Consider the following 19,186-nt stretch of genomic DNA (forward strand, 5'->3'; position numbering starts at 1 on the left):
GATATCAAGTGCACTTTATGCATAAAGACCCTCTCCACGAGTATTTCCACAAAGTATTTCTGTGTCACTGCAAATATGTTCACACATCTAAAGGTGTATCACTGCAAACATTGTTGTAAAAGAAAAAGAGTAGAAATATAAGCTAGTATTTGATTTACAATATTCCAGAAACATAACAGTACACAACGCTTATGCTCTAACAGTGTATCACAATCCATTAAACCATTTCATTTTCCCTATTGTACTCTTCTCAGCTTTCATTCTTGTTCGCCATAAACAATGTACTGTGTGAAGCTTTATCCTTCACCAGTGAGGAAAAAGCAATCACATAGATTGTAGGGAAAAAAACATAACTGCACGGCACATCACTATAAATAGGTGGCACTATGCATTGCACTCACTACAATTTGTTAATCAGTTGTTGTATCTACAGTTACTACACTAAACTAAACAAACTTATCTTAAAACATTTTGCTTTATTATTATACCTGGAACAACACTACTAATAAACATAAACCACACTTGAATTTTGGAGATCCTTTTGAAAATATCACCCCTGGTAGGCCAAATGATGTCTTATAGATTATATAGCCACATTTGACCATGTAGATTAGACTAAGCTCTGGCGAAAACTGGACGGGTGGGGAATACCAACTCTCCTCTTAGATTAACTTGGGAATTTGCATACTGATACGTGGATCAGAATAAAGTTGGGTGGTGGGACGCACCTCTCAAAAAGAATCCCCACTACTAAGGGTTTAAAACATGAATGCGTCCTAGTCCTGTTGCTTTTTAGCCTTTTCCTGGCGGACTTACCGAGTGAATTGGACAGCTGTTCATCACATGCTCCTAAATTCGGAAATGGAATACTGTCTAATCTGCTTTATGCTGATGATTTAGTCCTGATCAGCCGGACCCCCATCGGCTTGCAACATCTTTTGAACGTTACCCAAAAATTCTCAATATGGAACGGTCTTAAAATAAATTTTAAAAAAACAAAAATCATGACAGTAAACTACCATAAGAAATGGAATTTTAACTGGTTTCTGGACGGGACACGTCTAAATCAAGCAACAAGTTATACTTATTTGGGCATTTTGCTAGATCAAAACAACTCCTGCCTTTCTTGAAAGTTCGGCGAGCAATTTTCAAACTCCCTAAATATGTCTCTTCGGCCCAAATAAGGTTTGAATTCGGTCTTCAAAATCAACCAATAGAAAGAAGGGGAGCCTATGCAAAATGCTGGCATAAGATCAGAGCAGGCGAGGAGGGGACCCTGGACAACCATGTCTGAGCTGAGTAGTCCCCTCCTAGAAAATCGCCAGCCAAGGAGTACCTTCTGGAATCCATCAAGTCTCTAGGCATGAAATATCTCTGTAACACCTCAACGGATCATTCAGTATTAAAAAAATAGTCACAAGGACAACACGATTACAATCAGCTATAGAGGACAAGAAAGCTCTGTCAAAATGAGTGCATGGCTGGGTCGTGTTAAACAACTATGACGCACTGAAACCCCAACCTTATCTAATAACAGGTGTTAGATTTGGGGTCTCTAGTTGGCACAGGTAGGTACTTGTGACAAATAGGGACCCTTGCCTCTAGTCAGGGTAAGGGGGTACACTCCTACAATAACCCCTGCTCACCCCCTTGGTAGCTTGGCATGAGCAGACAGGCTTATCTCAGAGGTAGTGTGTAAAGCATTTGTGACCACATACAGTAATCCAGTGACAACACTACAAATGGACACCACACAGGTTTTATATAAAAAATAAGTATACTTTATATAAATTTACCACAAGACCATAAACGACAAAAATACACAATATTATTACTTTAAGATGGTAGTTTTTAGCTTAGTTCAGTTCAGTTCTTAAGATGCGACACTTTGCGTCAATGTACCTTACGATGTGTTGCGCTTCCACGACAAGCAATGTCGCAGTGATGGAAATGTGGCAAAGTTCTGGTGCAAAGAAATAAAGGCATGAAGATCTTCCAGATGCGGCACGCTTCTCAGGGGATGCGAGAAGTTCTCGGTTCGATGCATGGACTGCAGCGGCAACACCCTTGTTCAGAAGTGCGACGGCAACAGCTTCAGCTGCGACACACTTCTCCCAGTTTGCGTGAAGCTTCCGCACAATGCGACACCTATAACGGCGACATCTTTCTTCAGAAATGCGACGGCAGCAGCTCCGACGGCAGCGCGCTTCTCTTGGGATGCGAGGCGCTTTCCTCGATGCAGTGCAATGCGACAGTTCCAGCGGTGACACCCTTGTTCAGAAGTGCGACGGCAGCAAGAGCGACGGCGACATGCTTTTTCCTCATTGCGAGACCCTTCTCTCGATGCGGTGCAGTGCGACAACTCCAGCGGCGACACCCTTGTTCAGAAGTGCGACGGCAGGCAGCAGCGACGGTGACAGGCTTCCTCTTCATTGTGAGACGCTTCTCTCGATGCGGTGCAGTGCGACAAATCAGTGGCGACACCCTTGTTCAGAAGTGCGACGGCAGCATCAGCGACGGCGACACACTTTGGCTTTGTTGAGTCGCGCTTCCAGCTCCTTGAGACACGTAGTCCCTCAGAAGGACCAAAACAGCAGCAGGCACTTCCAAAGAACTCTGGGGAGCTGGGGGTTGAAGTCTGTTGTCCCTGAGACTTCAGCAGGAGGCAAGCTCTGTTCCAAGCCCTTGGAGATCCTTACAAGTTGAAATAAGCACACAAAGTCTCTTCTCCTTCCTTTGGCAGTCAGGCAAACCACTGCAGGCCAATCCCCCAAGCAGCATTTCAGCTTAGGGATAGTCTCTCCTCTGTTTCTTCAGGTTCCGCTCCTCAGTAAAGGTTTCTTCTTGTTCCAAAGTGATCTAAATTCTTGGGATCAGGGTCCCACTGCTTATACCCCAAAATCCTTTGTTCTCTGAGGGGAGAGGGGCCTTTGCCTGGTCCAAACCAGTTCCTGAGCACTCTGTTTACCAGACTTCTTCTTTCCTTTCACAGTGTAGGGCAGAAACATCAGACGCCCCACAGGAGGTGGAGCCAGTATTGTGGGAGGCAAGTACAGCCCTGGAGCACTTTGTTGACAGGATTCCTTCTCTTCACTCACTGTGCAGGGCAGAGACATCAGCCGCTCCCCAGGAGGTGGAGCCAGCATTGTGGAAGGCAGGCACAGCCCTATTCAAGGTTCAGGTGTAACCCCTCCCTCCCATCTAGATGCAGATCTCTCTATTCACCACTGGGCTGACTCATCCTGTCTCTTGGAATCCCCCAGCCCTGTAACTCACAGAAATCAGACAAAGGAATACACAACCTAGCAGAGGCAGGCTTGAAAGGTTAGGCAAGAAAATACATACTTTCTAAAAGTGGTATTTTCAAACACAGAATGTTAAAACCACCTTCACTAAAAGGTGCATTTTATCATTCTGAGTTCAGGCATACTAAACTCGAATTTCTACCATGTTCTCTGAGTCAGTTAAGATTATAAACATTTAATAATCTAACAGCCCATTCTCGCCTATGGAGAACAGGTAGCCTTGCAATAGTGAAAAACGAAAATGGCTGTAATTCACTATTAGGACATGCCACACACATCAGGGCATGTCCTACCTTATACTTACAATGCACCCTGCCCTTGGGCCTATCATAGGGGTGTCTGATGTGAAGAAAAGGGAAGGTTTAGGGACTGGCAAGTGGGTGCACTTGCCCAGTCAGCATGACGGTACCAGACTGCACACAGGCTCTGCAATGGCAGACCTTAGACACATTTTACAGGGCTGCTTCTGTGGGTGGCACAACCCGTGCTGCAAGCCCACCAGCAGCATCTGGATTTACAAGCCCTGGGCACACTCAGTGCACTATACTAGGGTCTGACAAGTAAACCAAATCAGTCAATCATGGAATCACTAATCAATACATTCATTTACACCGGACAGCAGTGGCACAGTGCCCAAAGCATCTAACACCAGCAAAAACACATGAGACAACAGCAAAAATGGAAGGGAGACCCACGCCAATGGTGCCAGGTCTAACACGTGTCCCCTCCAGCTGAAATGCGGGGAGAACTAACCTACCTCCTGGGAGTTCTCATCACTAAGGCGGAAAATTCTGGACAGACCATCAGCGTTTGCGTGTTCTGTACCAGGGCGTACAGTCCATACCCTGTAGGGAAATGGACCACCTCAACAGCTTTGGATTCTCACCCCTCATCTGCATTAACCATCTGAGGGGCCTGTGGTCTGTCTGAACCCGGAAGTGAGTCCCAAACAGGTATGGTCTCAGCTTCTTCAGTGCCCAGACCACAGTAAATGCCTCACGCTCAATAGCACTCCACCTTTGTTCCCGTGGAAGTAGCCTCCTACTGATGAAGGCTACAGGTTGATCTAGGCACTCCTCATTCATATGTGACAAAACAGCCCCCACACCATGCTCTGAAGCGTCTGTCTGAACGATAAACTCTTTGGAGAAGTTGGGTGCCAGGAGCACGGGTGACGTGCACATGGCAGCTTTCAGAGCCTCAAAAGCTTTCTGACAGGTGTCAGTCCAAATCACTTTCTTGGGCTGCTTCCTGGAAGTCAGCTCTGTCAAGGGTGCAACAATGTTGCCATACCCCTTGACAAACCTCTTGTAGTACCCTATAAGTCCTAAAAAGGCTCTCACCTCTGTCTTGGTTTTGGGGGGTTCCCAAGCCAGGATTGTTTCAATCTTGGGCTGTAGGGGCACCACCTGGTCGCTCCCTACTTGGTGTCCCAAGTACACCACGGAACCCTGCCCGATCTGGCACTTACTCGCCTTGATCTTGAGGCCTACTTTCCACAACGCCAACAACACTTCCCAGAGGTGGTGCATATGTTCTTCCCAACTGGCGCTGAACACTGCGATGTCATCCAGGTAGGCGCCACTGAGCTCCTCCAGTCCAACCAACACCTGGTTGAACAACCTCTGAAAGGTGGCTGGGGCATTCTTCATACCAAAGGGCATATCCCGGAACTGGAAATGCCCCTCTGGTGTGGAGAATGCTGACCTCTCCTTTGCCCCATCAGTCAAGGCGATCTGCCAGTACCCAGACGTTAAATCAAACGTGCTGAGGCATCGTGCAGCCCCTAGCCGATCAATGAGCTCATCAGCTCTGGAGATGGGGTGCGCATCAGTCTTCATGACCGAATTGAGCTCTCGGTAGTCCACACAGAACCGGAGTTTGGGTGTGACTCCCAGCGCTGCAGTCTTTGGGACCAAGACCACTGGGCTGGCCCAAGGACTGCTAGGGGACTCAATCACCCCGAGCGCACGCATCTTTGTTTTGGGGGGTTCCCAAGCCAGGATGGTTTCAACCTTGGGCTGTAGGGGCACCACCTGGCCGCTCCCTACTTGGTGTCCCAAGTACACCACGGAACCCTGCCCGATCTGGCACTTACTCGCCTTGATCTTGAGACCTACTTTCCACAGCGCCAACAACACTTCCCAGAGGTGGTGCAGATGTTCATCCCAACTGGCGCTGAACACTGCGATGTCATCCAGGTAGGCGCCACTGAACTCATCCAGTCCAACCAACACCTGGTTGACAAACCTCTGAAAGGTGGCTGGGGCATTCTTCATCCCAAAGGGCATAACCCGGAACTGGAAATGCCCATCTGGTGTGGAGAATGGTGAACTCTCCTTTGCCCCATCAGTCAAGGCGATCTGCCAGTACCCAGATGTTAAATCAAATGTGCTGAGGCACCGTGCAGCCCCTAGCCGATCAAGGAGCTCATCAGCTCTGGAGATGGGGTGCGCATCAGTCTTCATCACCGAATTGAGCCCTCGGTAGTCCACACAGAACCGGAGATCGGGTGTGACTCCCAGCGCTGCAGCCTTTGGGACCAAGACCACTGGGCTGGCCCAAGGACTGCTAGGGGACTCAATCACCCCGAGCGCAAGCATCTTTGAGACCTCCTCTTTGATGCAAGCCCTCAGCCTGTCAGTTACCCTGTAAGTTTTGTGCTTCCCAGGTAAGCTGTCTCCTGTATCCACATCATGGATACCAGGAACCAGGGAGAACAGGTCAGAAAACTGTCCCTGCAACCGGTGGCAGTCATTCTGTTGCTCAGGGGTCAGGGTGAAAGAGAGGTTAAAACCATCCAATGACCCATCTTGCTCTGTTGCAGACAGGAGGTCAGGAAGAGGCTCAGTCTCCTCCTCCATTCCAGCATCTGTCGCTAGGAGCATGCCTACTTCGGACTTCTCTAAGTGGGGCTTCAGGGGGTTAACATTAACCCTGGGCGTAGTTCGCGAAGTAGCACTTCGCGAAGCTACGCAAAGTGCACTTTGCACTACACTCCGCGAACTGCGTAGTACCTTGTTCGCACTGTGCCAGATGTCGTTTTCAATGATTGCACAGTGCGGACAAGCAACCAGCACTGTGCAATCATTGAAAATGGCATCTTGGACAGTGCGAGCTGTAGTTTTCTGCTGCTCGAGTAGATTTTTACTCGAGCGGCAGCTTTCTCAACGCGAACTGGTAGTTTCTCATCGCGAGCGGTAGCGAGCATACTCGACCACTCGCAATGAGAAACCTGACCTCCTCGCGTTGGGAATCTCGCCGGGAGGTTTATTTTCCATGCTCGCAATCGCCAACTTGATGTTGCTGATCGCGAACAAAGATAAAAGTCTCGCCGGGATGTCATTTTACTTGCTCGCGGTCACCAACTTGACGTTGAGGACCGCGAGCAAGCAAAAAATGACCGCAGCACTACGCAACACTACGCTACGCGTGTTCGCACTGTGCTATGTGCAATTCGCGTAGTGCAAAGTAGCGCGAACTTCGCAAACTACGCGAGCGTAGCCTAGTGCTTTGCCCAGGCTTAGTTAACATGCAGGACCTGCAAAGGGTTCCTGGGGGACCGCAAGTCCACCAAGTAGATGACATCACTCTTGCACTCCACCACCTCAAATGCTATCCCCAGTGTCCACATCATGGACACACCAATCAGTGACACAGGGAACCAGGGAGAAGAGATCCGAAAACTGTCCCAGCAACTGGCGGCAGTCATTCTGTTGCTCAGGGGTCAGGGTGGAAGAAAGGTTGACACCATCCACTGACCCATCTTGCTCAGACACCGACAAGGGGTCTGGAAGAGGCTCGGTCTCCTCCTCCATTCCACCATCTGTTGCTAAGAGCATGCCCACTTCAGACCTCTCCAAATGGAGCTTAAGGCGTTTGACATGCAGGACCCTCAAGGGGTTCCTGGGAGACCGCAAGTCCACCAAGTAGGTAACTGGACTCTTGCGCTCCACAACCTCAAATGGTCTGGTCCACTTATCTTGGAGCGCGCAGGGCTCCACTGGGGCCATGACCCACACTTTCTGACCAGGCTGAAGCTCTACCAGAACGGCATTCTGGTCATACCATCGCTTCATCTCCTCCTGGCTGGCTTCCAGATTCGCCTCGGCGTGTTGCCTGAAGTAAACCAAATCAGTCAATCATGGAATCACTAATCAATACATTCATTTACAGTAGGGAGCACTTGCACTGCGGCACTGGACAGTAGTGGCACAGTGCCCAAGGCATCTAACACCAGCAACAACACATGAGGCAACAGCAAAAATGGAAGGGAGACCCATGCCAATGGTGCCAGGTCTAACCACAGGGATCAAGAAAGCGACAAAGGAACATTTTTAAAAGCTCGCTTGGGAGTAGGTTCGATCAACCCGTTTTTACCCCCTTGGGAAAGAAAAGGAAGCAATCAACCCTGCCACCCGTGTGGCCGTGGACGAGAGGATCTCATCCACATCATTTGTATTTGTGACAAACTAAAGGACTTAAGGTGTTCTCTAGTTAAACCTCTTTTTAACCAGCAAGGGGTCAGGTCATGCAGACAGGCAGTTATGCTGTGCTTTAATCCAATGTTAGTGCAGTTAAACTGCCGTTTTATAATTTATTTTTACATTACAGCACAGAGATTGAAAAATATTTCTCTCTTGGTTAGGAATCACTCTCCAACAACGAACTTGAGTAGCACTTAAACTGTCCTGTTAAATCTAATTAGATCTTTTAAAGACGGCACCAATACGTTAAAACGGGGCATGTGTTGAAGAAGCTAACTGAAGTCGAGGAAAGACCCTGTGGTTACAGTCTACTAATATACCCATGAGTAAAGCTTGCAAAGGATTACCTTGAGAGTTGATAGTTTAATAGTTAATTCCTCACTGACGTGAGATTTAATTGATTATGTATCAACTGGCTCGATTGGAAAAATTATGTGAATATCTTTTTAACCTGATTTATGTGAAAAGAAATTGGACACTCCAAACATTGTTTTAATTAATCAAGCATAATAAATTATTACTGACTTACTTACTTAAATGAAGTCTAACATGCTATGATCCATGTGGACAAAATCCCATACTGTACCCTTTTGCCACAAATAGTACGTAAAGGTTTGGCTGAAGAAACAAAAGGTGACAATTTTGTGGTTTGAAAGGCAGTTTTAGTTTCATTTTAAGGTTGAAGTGATTACATTGTGTCCTTCCAGTTTCAACTTTTAATTATAGAGTGTAGTATTTTATGCTATATTAAGATAAAAGGACTCTTGCATTACGGACAACTTTTTAAAGATATCACCCCTGATAGGCCAAATGATGTCTAAATTACTGAAGATCCATGTGGAAGAAACACCGCACATTTCCTTTTTTCCAAAAAAACTCCATAGAACTTTGGATGAAGAAACAAAAAGTAAGAACTTTGTAGTTTGAAAGGCAGTTTTGGTTTGAATATAAGGTTGCTGTCATTGCATTCCGTCCATCTCCAGCCAGTTTCACTCCTTAACAAGGCAGTATAGTACCCAGGAGTTACATTATGTCCGTCATGAAAGAAAATAGCCAAAGAAGTGTAAGTTCTTCCAGAAATTGATATTTGTCCTGCTTTGAAGTTTATAATTTCACTTTCCAATTTAGATTCATCTGATCCTCATTGCTGAAGCATTAATATAAGGTACTTTCAATTTATTGTATCTACAATGTAGACATAACATGTGATCTACAATTTAGGCAGGTCATATTTTGGTTAGCCATTTTTATCAATCTGTCAAAAGGCACAGTTTTGGAATCCAGTAGTGTTAAGTAGAGAAATCTCTTAGAATGCATTTGAAAGAGCAATCTTCACAGTCATGGTTCCATTAGCAACTCTCTCCAAATAAGTCATCTATGTTTATTTCTTCTTCTAAAATTCCAAAGAGGACAATTATAAATCACTGTGAATCTTGTTGAGTATTCAAGGTAAATAGTACTGATCCACTACATCTATCTACAAGATATCTAATGCCTGAAGCACTAAGTAAATGTTTTGCAAAGCAGACAGTGCAGAACATAATAGCTTCTGTGGATTTTGTTGAACTGCATCTATATGATGTGGTAAATAAAACAATACATTTAGAAAGAAATTTGCATAGCAGTTGACACCAGAAGTATTTGGCCACTGGTAACCAACAATCTCCCTCATTCTCCAGTTTCTTCTTCTTAACACCTTCCTTGTTCTCCTTTTTTTCCTTCTTTTCAGCAGCAGCCGTGGATTTGTTTGTGAGCTTCCGCTTTGGACAGATTATCAATTTTTCATAAGTGTGATACTGTCCAAAATGAGGAGCATTCACACTTCTTGAACAATTGAACGCCCTGAGACAACTTGCATCAGCACTAACCTATCATCAAAGTCAACCAAAAGCAAACTAGACAATGTTCTTACTCGAGACAATGCAAGATATGCCATACCTTTTTAAACACCGACTACCAATATTAATGAAAGCTGCATCTACACTTAAACCATGAGATTTTTGGATAGTTACAGCGTACGCTAGAGACACTGGGAAATGCAGTCACTGGATATATAAGTCCTTTACAAGAAAAAACATACAGCATATTGGCCAATCCGCTTCTGGCCGTCAACCTGATCAAATTTTATGGCTAAGTCTTGAACCTCATCCCTATTTGTAATATTAATGACATCAATAACTAATAGCAGGCCCAAGACAAGTGTATACAGTTACTTGTCTAGATGAGTGTGTTGTCTCAGCACTTGATTAAATATCTGAGTGACTGTTTCAGTACCTATATGGGTGAGTGAGTGGATTTGGTAAATGACTTGTAAGTAACTATATCAGTATAACAGTGTCTCTCTTAGTAACTCCATGGGAAAGTAAATCTTTATGCTACTCGCTGTATGGATAGTTTACTGGCTGTCTTAGTTAGTATCAGGAAATGTAACTGTTTGTGCAACTAGTTCTGGTACTGCTGGATACATAAGTAATGTGTGGGTGTGTGAGTGAATATCTAACTCCCTCTGTCACTGTCTGTTGGAATGTGTAACTGTCTCCATACGTATGAAAATACATATGTGAGTTGAAGTATGGGTGAAACATTGAATATATAACTGGGCGTATGTGTCTGTAAGTGTGCATGTAACTCACTGAAACATCAAAATATACAACTTACTTTTTAAGCACATAGCACCCTGCCCTATCACCTACCTACGGCCTGCCTTACCGGTTACTTATATGTAGCAGAAGGGGAGTTTTAAATGCCAAGTCGACATGGTAGTAAAACTTCACACACACCGCATTTCAGCCTGTGAACAAGGACTTTGGCAGTCCGAAATGAGTAAGAATATATAGCTGACTGAATAGCCAGTTTGATGCCACATGATTAGAAGTAACCTTGTGAGGAGTGCGTCTTTGTTTGAGGACACAGTTGGGAAGATATATATAACCGGCGCTCATGGAAGCTGACGCGCTTGCCGGCAGAGATGACCTGCTGTCAATATTACCAAAACAATCCAATACAATCCAATATAGTGTGCACTCAGGCCAATGATGAAGGAACTTTTTCAACAAAAAAAGGGAGTTATTAAAGGCATAAATCCTCCGTGGCGCGTTTCGACCGGAGTACGGTCTTGATCACCCAAGATAGATTCATGTTGTTCTCTTTGTTTTAGCAGTCAGACTGCTACTTTCAAAAATCATATGCTATAGACCTGCCAACTCCATGTTTCCCTTTCGGTGAGTACCGACACAGTAGAACTGTCCAGCTCTGCAGAGTTCAGAGACCCATTTTTCCACCCATTGTATTATTAGCATGACCATTAGATTTACTCCTACTTAAAATAAGCGATTGGAAGTCTTGGTCCTCATTTACAATATTTTAAAGCATGGATTGCTTAGCAAGCCACCCTGTTGCTCTGTCATATGTCAAAATAAAACGTCCTGAATGCACCATAGCTACAAGTTATGGTGCTTTCCTCTCCTTCTCCCTTGCACCAGTGCATAAACGACACCGTGCGCCAGCGCAGACACCCTTGCATCATTTTGCAAGGGTGCCTGCGCTGAGGAGATGAATATTTTTGTGCAGGATGGGACACCTTCCTGCAGCAACACAATCATTAAAGGCATATTCTTCTTTCTATTCGTGCTACAGAATACAGCACACATACAAAGAGAGAAAAACGAGGAGAAATAAAAGTTTTTTTCCTCATTTCGCCTCCTTATGCTTCCCCTGGGGAAGCGTAGGATTCTGACACATTCCCAGGTTTACAAGTGCTGTAAATCTGGGAATGAGTCAAGTTACATGGATGTTGCATGGGAACAACCACATCAACACCCATGGAACGCCCCTTTCACGCAGAGTTATGGAAGAAAGGGAAATATATTTACAAGAGCATGAAAAGTCACGCCGGGTGACTTGACATGGCCTTGCAAATATTGGGAAGCCACCGGTGGCGCAATAAGCTTGTAAATAAGCCCCCTTGACATCATATACATGTATGAAATTCTAAAACGTTTTCTGCACTCAAGTTCCACTTAAAGCTTCTATTTTACAATACTTTGATGCATGGCAGCATAGCAAGCCTTCCTGCTGTGTTGTCTTGCATCAAAATAAAATGGCAGGAATGCACTGTAGCTACAAGATGCAGATCATTCCTACCCTTCTCTCCTGCGCCAGTGCACAAACAGCAGCGTGTGCCAGCACAGACAACCGTGCGTAATTTTGCATGGGTGCCTGTACTGAGGTGATGATTATTTTTATGCAGGAAGTGAAGCCTTCCTGCACAAAAACAATCATTGGTGGCATTTTTCTCTTTCTATGCATGCTGCAGAATAGAAAGAGGGAAAAGGAGGAGAAATAAAAGTATTTCTCCTCGTTGTGCCACCTTACATCTACCCTGGGGAGGCATACGATCTTGACGCATTCCCAGGTTTACAACATTTGGCAAATCTGGTAATGCATCAAGTTCCATTGATGTTGCATGGGAAGACCCACATTAACACCCATGGAACGCCCTTTTCACACAGAGGTATGCATGAAAGAAAATCATATTTACAAGGCCACGAAAAGTCACTCAGTGTGACTTTACATGGCCTATTGAATATGGGGAAGCCCATTCAGCTGCAATAAAAGTGACACAATGGGCTTGTAACTAATCCCCAGAGAGTTCAAAAACAGTAATGTGGCAGGGTAAATTCAAATTTGCATGCATGCTGGCCGAGAGAAGAAACACCAGCAGCTGGATGGATTTTCAGCATTCATAAATTCAGACGATAGGGCAGATTTGTGGGCATTTCTGGGAGACACACGGTTCCGGAAGAGGCAAAATTACACACACATACATTTCTGAGTATTCACACAAATGCCCCTAGGAGATGGTTTCTTACCTTTTGAAATGTACATAAATTTGCTCCTGTTTACGACTGGAGTATGTGCTGGAAAAGGAGAGGTAACCACCATATTTCCTAGTAGTTTAAGGGAAATGTTTTCTCAGCAGAGAGTGCAATGGCTGAAGGGCATTTTTAAAAAGCAAAACATGAAGAATTGCAAAATGCAAAAGTGATTTCCCTATGATTTACTCATTCGGGGCCTCATTTATGAGGTTTTGCCATAGGTCAGCGCAGCAGGCCTTCCTGCTGCGCTTCCCTACGGCAAAAGAAAAGGGTAGTTCTGATGGATACTTCTGCCTGTGGATTCCTCACCTTTTGAATACCCCCTGCGCCAGCATTCCGTGGAAAATTCTTTTGTAGCTCTCCCACGTTGACGAGGCCGTCACAAAGGACCGGCTCCACTCCCGGCACCATATTACATCATCAGAGCCACAAAAGGACCTCGTCGGCGTGCTGACATCAGTTCCCTTTTTTCCGCGCCGTCGACGCTCAACGTTTTTTTTCAGGGCTTTCCATTTTCATTGTGGAAAACTTTGTATCTCGTTGTTTGTTCAGAATGGCTACTTCTAGGAAGACCGGGTTCAAACCCTGCAGAGTGTGTGGCGGACACATGTCTATCAGGGATCCACATGATGACTGCCTGTGGTGTTTATCCTTGGACCACGACGTCGAGGAATGCAGGAGCTGCAGGAAAATGAATCCTAAGGCTATCAAAGAACTTGAGGCCAAGTTGTTTATGGCGAAAGCCAAGAAGGAAAAGAGAGGTAGGAAGAGGGCAAAGTCTTCGTCTTCTCACACTTCGAGGTCAAAGAAGCACAAAAAATCCAAGAGAAGACATACTTCTCGACATCGTTCTTCGAAGGCAAGGGTCTCGAGGTCAAGATCGAGATCGCCGACTCCAGCTGAGTGACCTCGGAGAAGGGACTTTATCTCTCCCAATCCTTCTCCTCAAGCGACGCCAGTACCATCTCCGGCTGCTTCATCGCCGATTTCAGAGGCTTCTTCGCTTCATGAAGGATCACCGGCTCCAGCGATGTCACTGCCACTGGGAGGGTCCTCTCCAGGCAATGTGGCTTCGCCTGTGCGGGCGCCGTCCCCAGCTTCGCAGGCTCCAGTGCGACTTCAGGTGACTCCCCTACAGGAAGGTACGGATCCATATCCTCCTTTTCCTGCTCCTGGGGCTGACTCTTTGTATTTTCTCAATGCGATGTTTGGTTTATTGACAAGAGACTCGACTCCATCCGGCGCTCCTTCAGGCCCCATGGGTCCTCTGGCTTTCAACCTGGTTGTGCCTCAGTTCTATCCCCAGGCACTTTCATGCCTTTTATGCCGTCGACTCCGGCTTGGCATTTCTCGGCACCGAGATTGTCTACTCCGGTGCCCCGGACTCCTTCAGCTGCTGAGTTGGCTCCATCTCGAATTCGATCAACGTCGAGGTTCGATGCCGAGGCTCCTCCATCGACGCCGCTGGTGTCTTCTCCGGCGCCGCGTGTGGCTCCGCCGACTCCGTTGCCTAAGCAACGCTCCAGGAGAGAGGCTCAGAGATTGCTTGAGGAGGAGGAGTATTTGTAAGAACAGGACGAAGGAGAAATTGTGGACTCTGTGGATGAGTGTGAAGGCCTTCAGGAAGCTAGTGGCCTATATACTTCCCCTGGGTACGATTTACCATCTACAACTGGATGTGTTGTACAGGATGTTGCACCTTAACATGTAGTCATAAAGAAGGCGTCTGATTTATTGGGCCTTCAACTTCCCTCTGCTGAGGTAAAGTCCAATTTACTGACAAAAGTTTTAAATACTTCTTCGTCAACTTCTGAGCTCCTTCTTCCATTCACAGATGCCTTAACTAATCCAATTCTGGAGGTGTGGCAGAAGCCATTGTCTGCTGCAGCTGTATCTCGTTCTATCTCAAGAAGATATAAGCCTGCCCCTGGTGATCTGGCTTTTTTGTCATCATTGATGGACTCTGTTGTTCTATTGGCTCCTAAGTTGCCTGAGGAGGATCGTGCCAACTTCTTTGAAGTTCTTTCAGATTCGCAGGCCGCAGCACGACAAGTGATTCAGTCAGGCATGGACACTGCTGACTCTGTGACTCGTGTTATGGGGTCTTCTGTGGCTACAAGGAGACAGGCATGGCTCAAGTCTTCTGGTTTTTCGGCTGATGTGCAGGCGGCCTTGTTGGACTTGCCCTTTGATGGGTCAAGGCTCTTTGGTTCAAAGGCGGACTCATCTTTAGAGCGTTTTAAGGACAGCAGGGATTCTGCAAGGTCTCTAGGTCTCCAGGTGCAGTACAGAGGATACGGATGCAAGCGGTATCGGGGCTTTGGGAGATCTGCTCCCTTTCGTGGCTGCCAACAATTCCAGCAGAGCCGGCAACAGCAGAATCCTTTGTACAAATCGTACAGAGGGAAGAATAAGAGAGGCCTCAGGGGTACAAATCGTCAACAGGCTTCCTCCTCTTCCTCTACCTCCCCTCCCGCCACTGTTGGTACATCAGGAAAGCAGTTCTAGATCCCCCATCTTAGAACATGTTGGTCCAGTTGGAGGTCGGGTGTCCCACTTTCTCCAAGATTGGAGACTGATCACATCAGATCGTTGGGTCTTGAATCTTGTAGAGAATGGGTACGCCCTCCTCCTTACCCTCCTCGCCAGGGAGGTTGTTCAGAAGACCACTTGCTGTTTTTGCACCAGGTGGTTCTTACATTAATCCAAAAAGGTGCGATAGAGGTGGTTCTGGAGCAGGAAATGGGTCAGGGATGCTACTCCCGGTATTTCCTGATCCCCAAAAAGGATGTTCTCTTGAGACCAATCTTGGACCTCAGGATTTTGAACCTTTACCTCAGGCAGGAAAAAGTTCAAAATGTTGACCTTGTCTCAGGTTCTTCTTGCGCTGCAACAGGAAGACTGGATGGTGTCCATCGATATCGATCTGCAGGATGCGTATTTTTATCTTCCCATCCTGAAGTCGCATTGGAAGTATCTCTGGTTCACGGTGGGATCGCAACATTACCAGTTTGCGGTTCTCACGTTCGGTCTTACTTCCGCGCCTCGAGTCCTTACAAAGGTGATGGCGGTGGTAGCGGCTCATCTCAGAAGGTCAGGGATTCCTGTTTTCCTCTACCTGGACGACTGGTTGTTGAAAGCGGAGTCTCCAGAGTTGGTTTTGCGCCACTTGCAAGTGACATCTGTTGTTCAAATTGGGTTTTTCGATAAATGTACCCAAATCTCACGTGGTGCCTTCTCAGCGCAGCCTGTTCATAGGGGCAATATTGGACACTTCTGTGTGTCGAGCATATCCACCTCCGCGGAGGATTCTCGACATACAGGAAATGATTCCTTTATTTCACAATGGAGCGTTTGTTCCAGTCCTGAACGTTCTTCGCTTGCTCGGTCTGTTCGCTTCCTGCATTCTGTTGGTCAACCATGCACGCTGGCACATGAGGGCACTCCAGTGATGCCTCCGCAGGCAGTCGTATCAGCACAATGGAGATCTCGGGGAGAATATCAGAATCTCCAGAGAAGCTGCAGCGGAGCTGTCTTGGTGGAGTGTGCTGGGAAACCTGTCTCACGGAAAGCCCTTTCAGATAGTTTGGCGCTCACAACTCCTTTACACGTTTCCTCCCATGCCCTTGATTCCTCGGGTTCTGAGGAAGATTCACCAAGACCGGGCCCACGTTGGATTGATCGCCCCGGATTGGCCAAGAAGGGTGTGGTACACAGACCTACTTCACCTCTCGTCGCACCATCCGCTCCGTCTCCCTCTCAGGGCAGAGCTCCTCTCGCAGTCGCAGGGGCAGGTTCTACACCCTCACCTCCAGAGCTTGCACCTTCATGCCTGGAGATTGAATGGGGCAACCTGAGTTCTTTCTCTCTCCCGCCAGAGATAGTGGACATTATTTTATCATCCAGGCGACACTCCACTAAATCTGTTTACTCTTCCAGATGGTCCAGATTTGTTAAGTGGTGCGGAGAGAGAGAGACATTGACCCTTTCAAGGTCCGCTTGTCTAATATTTTTGAGTTTTCTCTTTTTCTAGCACAGCAAGGTTGTGCTGTAGCCACTGTTAAGGGCTATTTATCGGCTTTGTCGGTCTTTCAATGTTTGCCAGACCAGCCGTCTTTATTTAAGTGCCTCATTGTTGGGAGGTTCATTAAGGACCTTACAAATAAGTTTCCTCCCACACCTTTCATTATGCCTCAGTGGAATTTGAATCTTGTACTCACTTTTTTAATAGGTTCTCCGTTTGAGGCTCTTCACTCTTGCCCGTTGAGGCTTCTTTCTTTTAAAATGGTTTTCTTGATTGCCATTACCTCAGCTAGGAGGGTAAGTGAGCTTCAAGCTCTTAGTTCGAAACCTCCTTTCCTGCCCATTCATGCGGATAAGTTGGTTCTAAGGACCAGGGCTGCTTTCCTTCCCAAGGTGGTTACCCCTTTTCATATGGGACAATCCATCACTTTACCCACCTTTTATCCTTCCCCTCACCCTTACAAGGAGGAAGAGAGACAGCATCGGTTGGACCCTAAGAGGGCTGTCAGCTTTTATTTAGATCGGACTAGAGATCTGAGGCTGGATGATCAGTTCTACGTGGGCTATGTTGGGAAAATGAAAGGCAAGGCAGTGCACAAGAGGACGCTTTCCAGGTGGATTATCTTGTGCATCAAGATTTGCTACGCCCTGGTAAAGAAGGAACCGCCTGAAGGTATCAAAGTTCATTCCACCAGAGCTAGGTCTACTTCTTCTGCTTTGGCTAGAGGTGATCATGTTCTTGATATCTGCAAGGCAGCAACTTGGGCCTCCCTCCACACCTTTGCAAAGCATTACTGCTTGGACTCTGAGGTTAGGAGGGATGGCCATTTTGCCTGCTCTGTTTTGCAGGATATTTTGGTCTAGTCAGGTGGACTCCCTCCTCCTGGAGAGGTACGGCTTTGGGAATCTATTCAAAAGGTGAGGAATCCACAGGCCGATGTATCCATCAGAAGAACAAGTTACTTACCTTCGGTAATGCTTTTTCTGGTGGATACAATATCTGCCTGTGGATTCCTCACGCTCCCACTCACCTCCCCGTTGTCCACCTGTTTCTACCAAAAAATATTTTATTATAATATGTCTTAATCATGTTTATATTTTAATGATGAGAAATGCTTATTCTGTTGCTATTTCTCTATACCGTTATTGATTATACATTTGTGAATTTATGTATATGTATATATTTGATTTGCTGTGTGTACATTTGAAAATCTGTCGGTCCGCCCGTTTGCCTCGGTGGCACGGAAAAAATGGGTGGAACTGACGTCAGCACGCCAACGAGGTCCTTTTGTGGCTCCAAAGACGTCATATGGTGCCGCGAGCGAAGCCGGTCCTTTGTGACGTCCTCGTCGACGTGGGAGTGCTAGGAAATAATTTTCCCGCGGAATGCTGGCGCAGGGGGTATTCAAAAGGTGAGAAATCCAAAGGCAGATATTGTATCCACCAGAAAAAGTGTTACCGAAGGTAAGTAACTTGTTCGAATGCGCCGTATCTATAAGATGCGGTGCATTCCTGTCCTTTTCCCCTGTGCCGGCGCACAATGGGCTGCTGTGCGCCAACACAGGCACCTTTGCATCATGGTGCAAGGGTGCCTGCGTTGCGGGTATGATTATTTTTGTACAGGAAGGGAAACCTTTCTGTACAAAAATAATCACAAGAGGCTTTTCCTCTTTCTATGTGTGCTGCAGAATGCAGCGCACATAGAAACAGGAAAAACAAGGATAAATAAAGATATTTCTCCTCGTTGTGCCTCCCTTACGCCTCCCCTGGGGAGGTGTAAGTTTTTGGCTCTACCTCAGATTTACGATATCTCGTAAATCTGGGGCAGTGTCTAAAGGCCATGGGTGTTGCTGGGAATGCCCCAGCAACACCCATTGCACGCCCCTTTAACGCAGAACACTGCGTTAAAGGGATTGATATTTATCAGGAAGCATTAAACCAAAAAAAGTGGCTTAGGGCTGCCTAATAAATATCACGCAGGCTTCTGCCCCACGGAACGTCACAAAAAGTGACATTCCGAAGGCGCAAGTAGTCTCATAAATGAGGCCCTGAGTATTTTCTTATATATTGAACTAGCTCTTGTATCCTAGGAATTTGAACCATCTTCCTCCTAATTTGCATGTTTCTATAGTATTAAGTATCCCTGGGCGTAGTTCGCGAAGTAGCAGTACGCGAAGCTACGCAAAGTGCACTTCGCACTACGTGAGCTACGCATAGTACCCTGTTCGCACTGTGCAAGATGCCATTTTCAATGATTGCACAGTGCGGACAAGCATCCGGCACTGTGCAATCATTGAAAACGGCATCTTGCACAGTGTGAGCTGTAGTTTTCTGCCACTCGAGTAGATTTTTACTCGAGCGGCAGCTTTCTCAACGCGGACTGGTAGTTTCTCATCGCGAGCGGTCGTGAGCATACGCAACCACTCACAATGAGAAACCTGACTTCCTCGCATTGAGAATCTTGCCGGGATGTTTTTTTTCCATGCTCGCGATC

General features: G+C 46.4%; 1 protein-coding gene across 4 annotated transcripts in view; it reads left to right on the plus strand.

Moving 5' to 3' along the window:
• LOC146861982 (phospholipid-transporting ATPase ABCA1-like) overlaps positions 1–19,186 on the plus strand; it is a 3,104,259-nt gene that overhangs the window by 1,922,176 nt on the left and 1,162,897 nt on the right. The window lies entirely within an intron of this gene.

This window comes from Triturus cristatus, chromosome 2_2, assembly GCF_964204655.1.
Source record: "Triturus cristatus chromosome 2_2, aTriCri1.1, whole genome shotgun sequence".
NCBI classification, from domain to species: Eukaryota; Metazoa; Chordata; class Amphibia; order Caudata; family Salamandridae; genus Triturus; species Triturus cristatus.